The sequence below is a fragment of the Manis pentadactyla genome, chromosome 4 (assembly GCF_030020395.1).
Source record: "Manis pentadactyla isolate mManPen7 chromosome 4, mManPen7.hap1, whole genome shotgun sequence".
Lineage (NCBI taxonomy): Eukaryota > Metazoa > Chordata > Mammalia > Pholidota > Manidae > Manis > Manis pentadactyla.
Window position 1 is genome coordinate 76731210 of NC_080022.1, and position 13810 is coordinate 76745019.

At 41.0% G+C, this 13810-nt stretch overlaps 1 protein-coding gene across 7 annotated transcripts in view; it reads left to right on the forward strand.

Moving 5' to 3' along the window:
* Window positions 1-13810, forward strand: part of LRRC8D (leucine rich repeat containing 8 VRAC subunit D) — a 109603-nt gene that overhangs the window by 70082 nt on the left and 25711 nt on the right. The window contains exon 3 of one of the 7 annotated variants that reach the window (XM_036918378.2): window positions 5280-5376. The exons of the other annotated variants lie outside the window; for them this stretch is intronic. The gene's annotated coding sequence lies outside the window, so the exon portion shown is untranslated. The remainder of the gene's footprint in view (window positions 1-5279; window positions 5377-13810) is intronic. 7 annotated transcript variants of the gene reach the window in all.

Consider the following 13810-nt stretch of genomic DNA (forward strand, 5'->3'; position numbering starts at 1 on the left):
TAAAGACTTATGAGATCAAGATAGACTGTCTCTCATGTTCCCTGCTGTAGCACAGAAAGGTGAAATTGGGTGGGACAAAATTCATTTGAAATTACATGTCTTTTATGGCCTTTCATTGATATCCAATTACTTTTTCTTTCATTCATTCATCCTTAAACATAAAATTATTGAACATCTACTATATGGCAGACACTGTTCTAGGTGTAAGACTATAGTGTGAATAAATAGATAAGGTCCTAGCTTATGGATAAACAAACAAATGAAAACATAAATAAGATCATTTCCAAGAGTTATAAAAGCTATGAAGACAGTAAAGTAGGGTGGGGTTTAATCAGCAAGGTCCTCAGTAAAGAGGTGATAATTGAGAAACAGTCTAAATGGTAAGAATAAAGAAACTGAGAAAATCTGGGAGAAGAACAGTCCTGCAGAGGGAAGAGCAAGTGCAAAGGTCCTGAGACATGTGTGACATGTCTCAAATAAAGGAAGGGCATGGTTCAGTTATTTAAGTTTTGCTTATGCTTTTTTATTCTAGAAAGCATCTAATTTTATGCTTAGAATTTTTTCTTTGCTCACATAAATGGTAGGAAAAAAAGGGAGAACAGAATTGCAGAAAGGATCAGTACATTTCCCAGGAAAACAGTATCATCTGAAAATAAGAAACAAAATACTGGAAATTATGAATGCTGAAGGGTTGGTAAGAATGCTCCTGTCTTACCAAGTGTACATGTCTTCCCTAGTGTAGATACAGTGGTATTTCATAACTGGAATACCCATCTGTACTGTAATGGATTATTGTTTTGAATGCATGAATATCTGGTGTAGATACAGCCTTAAAAACATGCACTTGGGTTTTAGACTGAAGACCTTTTGATGATTGCAGACTTGGTGTAAATCAGATGATAGAAGTTGTTTTCTTAGTCTTTTCAATAGAGCATAGTGGAAAATGAGAGTTTTGTTAGATGTACATCTGGAGTAATTTATTAGTTCAGATTGTTTTGGTATTTACAGATAATTGTGTGTTTTTTTTGCATTTTTAACTGATTCTTTCTAAATGGACGTAAGATTAAAATGTGTTAAGCCCTTCCCTTGTAACTGACGGGAGCAGTATATGCTGATGTATCTCCATGTCATCTCTCACACTTCTCTACTCTTTGTTTCACAGTGAGCCAAGTGTATAGCATTCTTGATATCAGTAACACAGAATATGAAAGGAAATCATAGAAGATGACTAGAATGTATAGTACAAGTGGCTGATTCTTGTTTATCACAGAGTTAACTTTCAGAAATAGAAAACTCAGATGGTCCTTTTTCTTGAACATCATTTTACATGGAAATTTAGAGAAGTACATTAATCCTTTTTTTAGTGAATTGGACAGTCATATTCTTTGGGTTCCAAGGTAGTATAATCAAGGATAGTGACAGAAATTGGCTAAAAGTGTGAATTGAAAACAGAGTAAACAAAGAAGACAAAATTCATGTACATTATCAGCACAATATTAACTAAGCTGAATTATAGAAAATAACTTACACTTATTATTTGGATGTGTGTGACATAAATATTTTCATAAAGGCAGTGTAAACAACCACTTAAATGGGTATTTCTCTTTTCCTCAACGTACAAGGTGTTACATATATTACAGGTGAGAAAGCTCTTGGTTTCTTTGTAGAAAGTTCTGTCAAATTTGGAGAGAACCATGCGACCAAAAAAGGAAAAGGCTGTTCTTTCCTACAGCATATTCCTGTTCCTTCACTGTTAGCTCCAGGACCCAAATGTGTCCTCCACCACCTACCCTATTACTCAGTGAGCAGACAGGCTGGTGTTTCAGTGGCTACAGAAAATAGTGTTAACTGACTCCTCTAATTGCTTCCCAGAGACAGTTAGATATGCCGGATAATTAAGAACACCATGCATGATGATACAGTAAAATTTTTGTGAAGCAAAATTATTACATATTCCTAAATGTATAACTGAATATACTGGGAGCAAATGCAAGACTTTTAGATTACTGCCAAAAAAAGATAAGCCTACTATATTCATAGAATATGTCCGGAAGGCTATTTATTAGATGGTGTTTCAATTTGTTTTTCTTGTTTGACAAAGAGTTTTAATTCTTTGTACTTACAAACATGGCAGACTATTTTTCCTTCAAGCTATCACTGTAAACAAGCAAACAGCTTAGAAAAAGTCACAGGTAGGTAATTTTACCCCAGTTATTTGCTTAAATTCAAAGGCAACTTAAGTTAGCCCTGAGCAAGCTCTGAAAACTGTATATAAATATTTGTATAGTGAATTTTTTCTATGTAATACATGCATCCTCTAAGTAGCACATAATGTTGATTTGAAAATGTTATATGAAGAAATGTCTGTTCGTTCTCTTTTTAGCTTATGTTTAGTTTCTAATTTTCTATGTGAACAGGTTTGGCATGTAATTTTTAAAATTACTTAAATTGTCTACGTGTTCATAAGTTTCTGTTCACATATATTTCATTTTATATAGCGATCAAGCTTCTGAAAATTTGTTGAGATCTTGAACTTTTATAAGCTAAATTATTTTTAGGTATCCTGAAAAAGCTCTTAAAAAAGAAAAAGAATCACCCATAACTTTTCTTTTTTATGATTTTAGTGATTTCTTCATCATGTTTTCTTGAAGTGGCTCACATCTGTATATAATCTGTAAAGCCCAGCATAGATTGTCTCTGACTCTGACACTGCAAAATATCATCCCCAGCACTTTGGGGTAAGGTTTCTACGGAGAACACTGGGAGAAGAAAGGCATGTCAGAAAATGTTTATTCAATATTTTACATAGCATATATGTTATCCTTTCTCCCAATAGGCTATTGTTGGAATCACTAGTAGACATTGTAGACTTAATATAATCTCAATGTAGTTTACAAATACACCCTGTGATAGACATAATATGATACATGAGATGCATGCAAAATGTATGCCTGGTCCTGAAAGCTTGTGACAGGGCAAGTCTGTCATGGTGCAGTAACAGGAGGCCATCTCTGCCTGCAGCGCAGCAGGAAACAGAAGGAATTCCCACCTGACACCTGAACCTACTCCTGAGGAACTGAGCAAAGATGACTCATTGCCTCGAAATGTGGCTGAATCTCTCCAGATAGATAGTTTTGTGCCCACAGGCAACTGATGCCAGGAGGGAAATCTTGGACTCTTAAACCTTGAAAACCATTTAACAGGGAGCCATAAGGAGTTGATGGTATACCAACTTCACTCTGCCAGAATCCCTTGATGTGACAGAGGTGAGGCCACCACAAATGTTTGTCAAATGTCAGGAGCTCAGAGGAGAGCTAGGTGGTGAAGAATGGAACAACCACAGCCCAATGTGCAATCATTAAATAGCTGTGAATTGCTAAACACTATGTTTAGTCTAAAACAGGAGAACTTTGGGGGAAGACCTGCACACCACCTTATGGGAAGAGGCCTGCATTATTCATTGATCAGTTTACAATGTTTCACGTATTAGGGGCTTTCCAGTCCTCACAAATCCTACAATATCAAGATCTTTTGCTGTGGGTCACTTAGTGAGTAAATGGATTCAAATCCAGGTATGCTTGACTCCAGAGTCAAGTGGAAGAGGAATTAGACTTAAGTCTGAGTGGCCCAGTAGCAAAACTAGAAGCAGTAGGTATAGTGTATAGCAAGGCTGATTTTTACACTAATCCAAAAGCACTTTCTTGTAATAAGCACTGTTCCCCAAATGAAACAAAGTGCCTTACACACATGCATGCACCAGCTTGCTGAGATATACAGATGGTCGCCGATTTACAATGGTTTGATTTATGATATTTTAATCCTACAATGGTATAAAAGCGATAAGCATTCAGTGAAAACCTTACTGCAAATTTTTAATTGTGATGTTTTCCTGGGCTGGTAATCTGCAGTAGGATCCTCTCCTGTGATGCTGGGCAGTAGCAGCGAGCCCCAGCTCCCAGTCAGACATGCGATCATGAGGGTAAATAGCCAATACGCTCACATTCTGTTTTTCACTTTCAGTTCAGCATTCAATAAATTACAGGGGATATTCGGTCTTTTATTATAAAATAGACTTTGTGTTAAATGATGTTGCTCATCTGTAGGCTAACATCCACCTGTTCTAAGCATATGATTCCAAAGTGTCTTTTAAGGTAGCAAGTTCCTGTCATGGGAAACATTTGAGTAGAAGAGTCTGGAAAAAATCTCCCAGTCAAGGATATAGTAGAGAAATGTTCTGCTTCCATCTCTAGGCAAGCTGATTTTAAGTAACTCTAAAGCAGTTTCAACTCCCTAGCGTGCTGAGACAATGCTCACTTAAGTGCTTTAAACTTTGATGGAAATTTTAAGTTCCTTTATGAGAAGGTCTCAGAAGATGTTTCCGTGGGCTTGTTCTCTTACTCTGGCTGCCCAGTAGGACTGGGGAGATGCTGCCATGCACCAGGGGCAGACGTGAGGGCCACACGCCGGGCAGGCTAAGTCAGCACCTCTGGGGCTGACTGGATGCCTTTCAGAGGCTGCCCTGTGTTATTCTATCTAGGGTGCGGCTGTGCTGAAATCTAAGTTCCTTAGCTGAGGAGAGGCTTGAATGCTCTCAGAGGGTCATGAAGGGTAAAAGGCCTGAACCAGCCCCATCCTGCCTGCTGCCGCAGTTCTAGCCCATTGTGCTTCCCTGAGCCCAAGCGCCGATCTAGCCATAGCCGAGTTACTTCTGGTTTGGCAGCTGCCAGGCTCACCAGCTTTTTCAAGGTGTCTGAGGCAGTGCTAGTAGTTTAACCAGAGACAAACGTTTCATGACCTTTTTACCCAGATGAACTTTTGTTTTTATCTTAATTCATCATGCCCACCAGACATTTCTGCAGGGCTGGGGGATGGAAAGTTTCTTGAGAAAAGAGTGTAAACTCCATCTCCATTTATGGTCAGTGCTCCTTCTCTCAGAACAATGATTTTACACATATTGAAAGTTTTATGTGCCTTTTCTTCAGTTGAATAGGTCACTGTGTATGTGCCTACATTAAGGGATCAGTGCTTTCTCTTTTAGCTTATTGGTGGAACGTGTATAGTTAACTGATAATCTGTTCCAGTGCATATCTAACCTGGGAGCTAGAAGGTGCCAGATCTGGTGGCCTTGGGGAGCCTATAAAACTTCTCTGAGCCTCAGTTTCTTTGTCTGTAAAATGAGACTAATGATGTCTGCCTAAGTGTCACTTTAAAACTCCGTTAATGAATGTGTATGATAATACCTTACAAACTGTGTGTGTTGTGCTTTTGCTGTGTGCCAGGTGCTGTACTAGTCCCTGGAGAAACAGACATGAATAAATTCTGATCCCTGCCCTGGAGGATCTTACAGCTTGGTGAAGGAGATAGACTCAAAACCAGGTAATTGTAAAAGGGTGTCAGGGGGCAGAAATGCACAGGATACTCAGAGCATCAAGGGAGGATTCGAAGGACTAGGATATTGGCATAGGGATTTCAGAGAAGGCTTTCCATGGATGCTGATGGCAGATAAAAAGGAAGTTAACAGGGTGAATCAGAGAAAGCAGAGGGAACAGAGTAGATGAAGGCTCACAGTTGAGACTCTGGAAGAGGGATGATGTGACACTAATACTGATAGACATTTTCAGTTCTTGTTTGCTTTCCCTCAGGAGAAATGACATTTTGTTGAGTAGAGTGTACTGGAGAGGATTCAAGGAGGAAAGAAGACAGTAGAGGTTAAAGCAGTCATCATGTGTTTTCCTCTTCATCTGCCCGATTGTTTTGTATAGGTGTCTGAAATACGGAGCAGGAGTGAGGTTGACGATTTAGGTACATCATCAAACCCCGTGATTAAAAAGAGCCCTTTGTCCAGGTCCGGTACCATATGCGTTTAACACTTGAGGTAGGCATTGCAGCATAGTGCTACTTGCAGGGCGTCTCTCGGAGGAAGGAGGCTGATTTTTATAAAGAAAGCCATTAGAGCTCGGGAGGTCGGAATTGTGGTTAAACTGACATGGTCCACGCACACAGAGCCCTGACCAGGAGCAGCTGGTGAGCCTCACAGTAATATTCTGTGTCTGTCCTGGTTTTACAGCCAGCAAAATCAGGACATCCCTTCAAGGCTGTTCTTAAAGCAGCTGCCTCCATTGGTTTACGTGTCTTATCCTCACCATGTATCCTTCCCAGTTGTACTCTCTTGGAAGTCAGGAATCACAAAGCCAGGTATCCAGTGGTGATTTCATTTCTCCTACAACAGCCAGCAGAGGTGGGGTGGGGCAGGGAACGTAAGGGGTGCAGAATTCATGTGCTGTATGTTCTCATGCCGTGAATTGCCAAGCCTGAGCCTGATCCAGCCACACCTCCTCCTGGCTCGGAAACAGACTGTACCCATACATTTCTGGTCCAGCAAATCCTATCAGAAGTCCCACTGGTTTCATCAAAAATAGTGTGGTAACCAAGGGACTAATCTCTCTGGCCTCTTCTGCTGATTCTGTCGACATGTGGTACTGAGGCAGGGGAGACTGCAGGGCTTCCTCATGGCAGCTTTCTGAGCTGTCTGTCTGAGCCCTGATCCCCAGGCAATGTAAGTGTGAGGGGAGGACATGAGCTGAGCAGGAGGAGCTCTGAGGAGGCAGCCCAGAGACCTGGATTTCAGTTCCAGCTCTGCCTGAAGCTGGCAGCTTTGGCCCCAAGTCATCATCAGTGGGTTATAATTTCTCTCTTGTAGAAGGTGAAGATTGAGTTTAGATCATGTCTGAAGTTCTGTCTAGGTTTGAGCTGATAAGAATCGAAGTTGCTAACCTTACTTTAACTGCGTTATTGCCCCACCCCTACCTCCCCCATCTCTGCTGCCCCCGTGGTTCCCACTATCCCCTTCATCCTTCCCCCCTTCCCCCTGCCTTGCCCGACTCCATTGTTCACCCTGTCTCTCTGTATCAGGAGGGACTCCTTCGGTGCCCAAGTAGGGCTAGATTACCAGATAAGCAGACTCAACATGTGTTTAAGGCACCTGCAAAGCAAAGACACCACTAGAAAATGTTTTTAAAGGAATTTGATATTCACTGCTTAAAAAAATACCAAAGCAGGCGTCATGGGAAAAATGCAGACTTTTGCTGGACTTCCTTATTCCTATGTTATGATTTGTTATTTTAAATTAATTTCTGTCTGGAGGAATGCTACAGTCTTTTCAGAACTTAAGACCACTGAAGGCTTAATCTTCTTCCTCTAAACATCTTGGACTCAGAGGCAGGGGCAAGCACACTGCTGTGCTCTGCCCTTTTCTGCATGCATACCAGCCATTTGTGTGCCTATTTTAGTACAATAACATGTATCTCTAGCACTGGCTCACTCTGAGTCTCCCATTTTATTATGTATTTTATTTCCAGTTGAACATGTCTGTGGTAGATGTTAGGCCCTGGGACAGAGGTAGGCCCTGAAGAGAGACACAAAAATGTAAGACACACTCACCTCCTTTCAGAGTTTACAGTCAAACAGAGACAGAAGTTATTCTCCAGAAGATTGAATGCCAAAAGTGGCCATAAATATCTGAAGTAGTGTTATAGGAACTCAGAGGCAGAGTGGTTTCTGGAAGGTGCTCCCTCATGAAGGGACCTTGGAGGAAACGTGGTGGAGTTTTACCACATTAACAAAATGTGGGTATCTGAATGGCCACTTCATTTCTAAGTGCTCAATCCCACGCCTGTGGACTGTTGGCACAGTCTCAGAGCTGCTCCAGACTAGTTTCTCCCAGGCTCAGGTACCCTGTCTCTTTTCCTCCATATCGGCCCTGTCCTGGCCGTGGGCCTTTGGGCCTGCCCCTTCTGATAAGCTGCTGTAGCCACTGAGATGAGGAATGAAGTTGAGTTCCCTGTGCCCACGGAATACAAGGCTTTTTTCTAGTGGATTCTGTCTGTGTAGCTGCCTAGAGGATCATGGGGCTTTTTGCACAGGCCCTGATTGGTCCCTAGTTCCTTATGTTCACATAGTCTGGTTAGGCTCCTGTCATTGTCATCATCGTCAAAGCTAAATATATTGAGTCTTATTATGTGCCAGGCACTGTACTAAATGCAGTGTGTGTATGGATTCATGAAGTGCTTACCACAGCCTCTGACATGAGTGCTATTTTTTCCATCTTAGTGATGAGGAAAGGGAGGGAACAGAGACGTTGACCCAGCTGGCAATGATACAGATGCTGAGTAGCAGAGCCACAATTTTTACTCTAGCAATGGGATTTCTGAGCCCTGTTCTTGACTCTTACACTGTACTATGTGTTCACAGGAAGAGGAGCTGAGCACTGTGGGGGGCTGGGGGCAGCCTGGGGAAAGTAGTAGTACTTTGTGTTTGGGAAGAACACCTGATTCTGAATTTCTTTGCATCAAGATGAAAGTTATTTGAATTGTTAACAAGAATTCCAGAAAGGTCTTCCACCTACCTGAATATATTAAGTAATATCTTTTCTCTATAGTCCCATCTTTTCAGTATTCCTCATCTTTTTTTTTTTTTTTACCCCGAATTTGATTAAAACAGAAGTTGTCTGATATGGATGCCTTTTCCATGAGGTACACAGTATCGCATTGCCAAGTATGATTTCCATTCAGGTGACACTGTTCTTACCAGGGAGATAAATGGTAGGATTAGCCAGAAAGGGTGATGTTAGGTATCTCTCACTCTGCAGGCAAACACAGATACACACATTGAAATGTGTCTTCAGGATTCTGGTATTGTTGATAGATTTGTTTTAAGAAGACAGGTTTCCTGCAGATATTTCCTCTGCTTCTTTATCACAGTGACATTTTGGGATTTTTGCTGGTGCTCATAACTGTGATGACAACCAAGAGTTATAAACAGGAGTCTCTTTACTTTATGATCATTTCAGTCTAGTACTTCCCATGAATGGAGTTCTGAAGACTAATTTGATGCCTCAAGGTCATTCTGAGTCCAGATATTTTATAGTTATCTCTGAACTGATTTCTTCCAAAACATAAGTATACTTTTAAGATTCTCTTAATATCTCATATCTAACATACACTTGAATTTTATGTAATGATTCTAGTGGCTTGGGAGGCTCCAGTTACTCAGTGTTTTTGCCCTTAAGGATAATTGTCATCATGGAATTCTCAGTTTACTCTGAGACCATGCAACTCTCCCTTCAGGATTCAAGCCTCTTTGCTGTTACTCCAAAGATAAACCAGATAAGTGAGGTCTAAAGAACTAAAGTGAGAGGACAGGATGAAAATTTAGCAGTGGAAAGAGTTCTCTGAGCACTCTGGAAGGATCTCTCTTACCCTCCCCCTGTGCTCAGTCAAAGCCAAAGGCATTTCACCCTTAGCTTGGCTCTTTTGAGAGTCCCCAGGCTCAGCTGCGGTTTTCATCGCAGCTGTAAATGACCATCTGACCACTGGGGAATTCAAGAAAGCAGGACCTTGAGGTTCTCTTTCGAGTTAATGGAGAATCCTGGAGTTTCACAGATGTGAAACTGTCTTTAGAGATAATGGCTCCCCACTGGTTCGGTTCCTGAGCTGTCTCTGTGGGTCAAACCCAGGGAAGGGAAGGAAGGAAATAAATAAGTTCATTCACTTTTCTTTCTGCAAAGGACTATGCAGGAATACAGAAGATCGGGGGAATCTGAACTTGGTGAGCTTGCTTATGCTTCAGGTTACTTTTGTCTGGGGCTGAGTGTTGTACCTAGAGCTCTGTGGGTCACTCCTCCAGTGCCCAGTCCCTGCAGGAAAGGATGTGGATACCTTGGTATCCCAGCTCCAGAATCATGACTTCAGGGAAAGCACTATGTTTTATTATCAAGACACCTGTGTTTGAGTGCTGTTGCTGCCACCGTTAGTTAGCTGAGAAATCTAGGGTGAGGACATGAACTTCTTGAACAGTTTTCTTCCCTAGTTCGGTGTTGATAGTGACACCTTTTTCGCAGGGTATCATGAAGAGGAATTAAAGTGATGACACAAGTTCAAGTCACTCTGTTAGCTATCCAGTATACGTGCTGTTTGGTTTCCACCCACAGCTGGCTTTTTCAGTTGCAGGCAAATTGCTAGCTATGTGAGTTGTTACAATGGAAGCATTTCATTTTGAAGGTTTGTAATAACCCTTTTATAAAGGATTGATAGTGCAAAATATTTGGCTGTAAAAACGGGGAAGAACTTGTGAAGAAACGCCATGGTGCCCTTCCAGTTTATTCTAGCACACACAAAGCAATCATCCTAAGGGTTAAGTTTTCCCCTGTGTCATTTGGCTTAGAAAATATTTAAAAGAAATTTTCCAGGTGGCTGATACTCCTCATAGGTCAAAAACCTATTTACACATGCTAAGTCATCAATAGTTTTGCTAGGGTTGTTTCTCTTTTGGATATATTTTAGATGACTAGTTTCCCTCTAAGAATCCACACATAAATTAGATACTGTGTTTTGGACTGCCTTTCCAGGAATATGGTGTCATGGGATATGGTCACATAGCCACCCATGAACAAATCATTATTTAATTTCCTTCTCACCACAGTTTTTGCACATTTATCTTCAATAAATAGTTGCAAAAAATTATAAGATACACAAGGCAAAGAGACCTGTCCACTCTTGAGGTGAAGGGCCCACAAATAACCCCTCCTCCTGACCCAAATTAAAAAGCAGTGGAGAGAGGTTAAGTAAGGAGTCAGGCTCATTGACAGCAAAATGTCATCTTTATTACTCAAAATGCCTTTTGGAGAATGTGGCTTTGGGTCTGCAGCCAAGTGGACCTTCTGAAATTCATCCTTGAATTAGATAGACTTATCCACTCCTCCCCTGGCATAGCAAGACCACAGAAGCTGGCATCTGCCAGGGAAAAAGCCTCCTACCACCCAGCAGGAGAGGAGTACAGAATTCACCATCTCTGCAGGCAGGCAGATCCCAAAGAGAAGAGGAGGAAAGAGGTGAAGAGGGAGGCCAGGTCTATTACATGGGGAATTTTCTCCAAATAATAGCATTAGGAGAGTGATTCAAAGTCTTCTTGTAACTCTGGGGTCTTCAGATGGATTAGACTGGCCCTGCTCCCCAGGGACACTCAGTGAGGGAGGGAGATAAGGCATCTGTATAGCTACGTTGAACCCAAAATTACCCTCATGGCTTTAGCTAAAGCTTTAAATGTGGAGGAGGAGCACGTTTTATGTGGCTGCCACATTTTCCCCTCTCTTTTAACCTGGCCCCCATCCCTTTACACTTCTGGCTCCCTGCCTACGTTTGCAGTTTCTTTCTTGAGCACCACTTTTAGGCCTTAAAAAGTTAATCCTTATTTGACTAAAAAGATAGGAGAGGAACAATTCCTCTTCATAAATTGCTTTCCAAACATCTGGAGGTGTAAACAACATAGCCCAAAGGTGAATTTTACCCCAAATATATAATAAGCAGGATACAAAGCACATTGTGTGGCTCCCCTCAAACAGAAGCAAGTACATGGCAGCTGCTGAAGAATAGGAAAAAGTAGAGTAAACCTCACCACTGAAGAGAATTCATTGTCATTATTATTCCTGTGATTGTTTCATTGCTTTGAAAATGGATTTATAGTATTTAACTGACAACCCCACAATCCTACCTCCCACCCCACTTTTCTGCTTTCCCCAACTTGTGTGCCCTCTCTAAAAAACAGAATTTAAAGTAGGACCGTGACTGTTCTGTTAGTGTTCTCAGCCAGACTTTTTGGAGCTGGTTGTCAACCAGGACCTGGGGCTAGCTATCTTCCGAAAAGCCTGCCCGTGTATCATGCCAAGTTGTATCAGCCACTCCATGTTGTTCTCTAATGGACTCTGGTTTAAGACCAGTCATGCATCTGCATTTGTGTGTAGTAGCCACTGGATAAGAACCAGAGTAATGACTCCAGAAGTAAAGGGCCACAGCTCTCACCTGCTGAGTCATCTTGGCTCGGCCCGGCTGGCAAGCGCTCCTAGCCTGCTTTTAGTTTGCTTTACTGCTCATTGCATTCCAGCCTGTCAGAGGCTCTCTTGCAGATCTGTGGGGGCTCATGTAGAAAGGGGTATGTCTGAGTAGAGGCCAGGCAGCTGGATTTGTAATATATACCCCAGCTCATCTTGGTTCAGTTGTTACTTTAGAAGAAACACAAAAGAGTGGGTAACTCAAGCTCCTCCACATAAAACCTGTCAGCATTTATTCATGCAGAAAATCCATTGTGAGTTGTTCAGCAAGGGTCCCAAAGGGCTTCTTGGCCATCCTTCAGGTGCTGGGCTTCCTGTCTTCCACTGTGCTTTTATGCACAAGTGCCAACAGCTTCCACTTCCTTTGTTGCTAACTGCCAGAGATGTGCACAAATAAGAAAAATACCAAAGAACAGACAAGTACCACATGAAATTTTATTTTGGAACTTGAAAGCTAAACATTTCCAGGCCAAAAAACATGTATCTTCTTTTCTTTTCTTTTCCTTGCTCTGGCCTGATGTAACCTCACTCTTATACCACCCCATTAAAATGTTTTGTCAACCTTTGCTAAACTTCTTTTCTTTTGCTTATCTTTAAGTGTTTTCACTTTCTCCAGCTCATAGTTGGTCTCTACCCTTCTGATATCACTTTTTCTCCTGAACAGTTGAACCACTAAAAATCAGCATGACACAGATTCATGCCGATAGTACAGAGGAGGGATAGAGGAGGTATACATGCATGTTGGGTCACAAAATGTTAAAGCAGCAAAGGATCCTGGAGATCTTAAATCCCAAAAGCATGCTTTTTCCTATAGAACTCATTTAAATGTATGGCTTAAATGCACAAAACTTGTGTTGTTATTCATCATCACACATGATTATCCCATTCCTATATTGGAAATGCTTTAATGGGTAGGAACTTTGATGTATCTCCAGAGTGTGGTCTAGGGCCCAAACGAAGGACTTACCCAATGAATGCTTGATAAAGTGGTTCAAAGAAGTTATTCTATAAACATTTGTTGCATGTCTTTTATATACCAGGCAATTAGAATCTGTTAGATGAAGACTATACTAAGATCAGTAAGACACAGTCTCTCCTCTGGAATAATTTAGAATTTGCTGGGTAAACATAATTATATCCTAATGAACTGTGAGTGAGGTAGTGTGGGACGCAGCTACTCTGAGCAGCTAACTCTGCTTCATGGTGAGGATGGAAGGCAAATGGCTTTCGTTGAAGGATATATTCACGTTTTGATTTTAAGTGTGGACTACAACTTAGAATTTTATGTCAGGGAGGAAGAAACAACCTCAGGCAGTTTTTCTCATTTCACAGATAAGGAACCAGAAACCTAGAGATTTTAACTGCCATTGCTAGGATCCAATAGCTAATCAGTGTCAGAACTTTACAGTTTCTTCTAGAAAATAACTTGGAGTACTCAAAGAAATAATTTTTTTGGGAAATGGGATCGACTTTGAGTATAGTTTCTCCTGGAACAACCCTGTATTTTTAGAGACACGTTTATTGTAAACCTGTCTTAGGAGGGTTGATTAACAGATAAATTCTCTTCTGTATGAGCCTGAAGTAATAGCTCTCCTGGTACATGGACTAACAGCATTGTTTTAATATTTTATTACAAAAATAGTAAAAGGCAGGGCACTCTGGAAACTTGCTAATTGGAATAGTTTGTGGCCCCCAGGTAATCTAGGAGCTATAAATCATTGCACCAAATACATAAGCACATCACGTAATATAATTAGGCAGATAAAAGAAGGGATGAAAGAATCTCATTCATTTATTTTCTGAGCATCGCTCCTGGTACATAACAGAAACTTAATAAATGGCACAGAATTATTTGAATGTTGAACCCTGTCTTAAATAAATCTTTTCTATAAAATTATTAAAATACCACTATACTCTTTGTTTTTA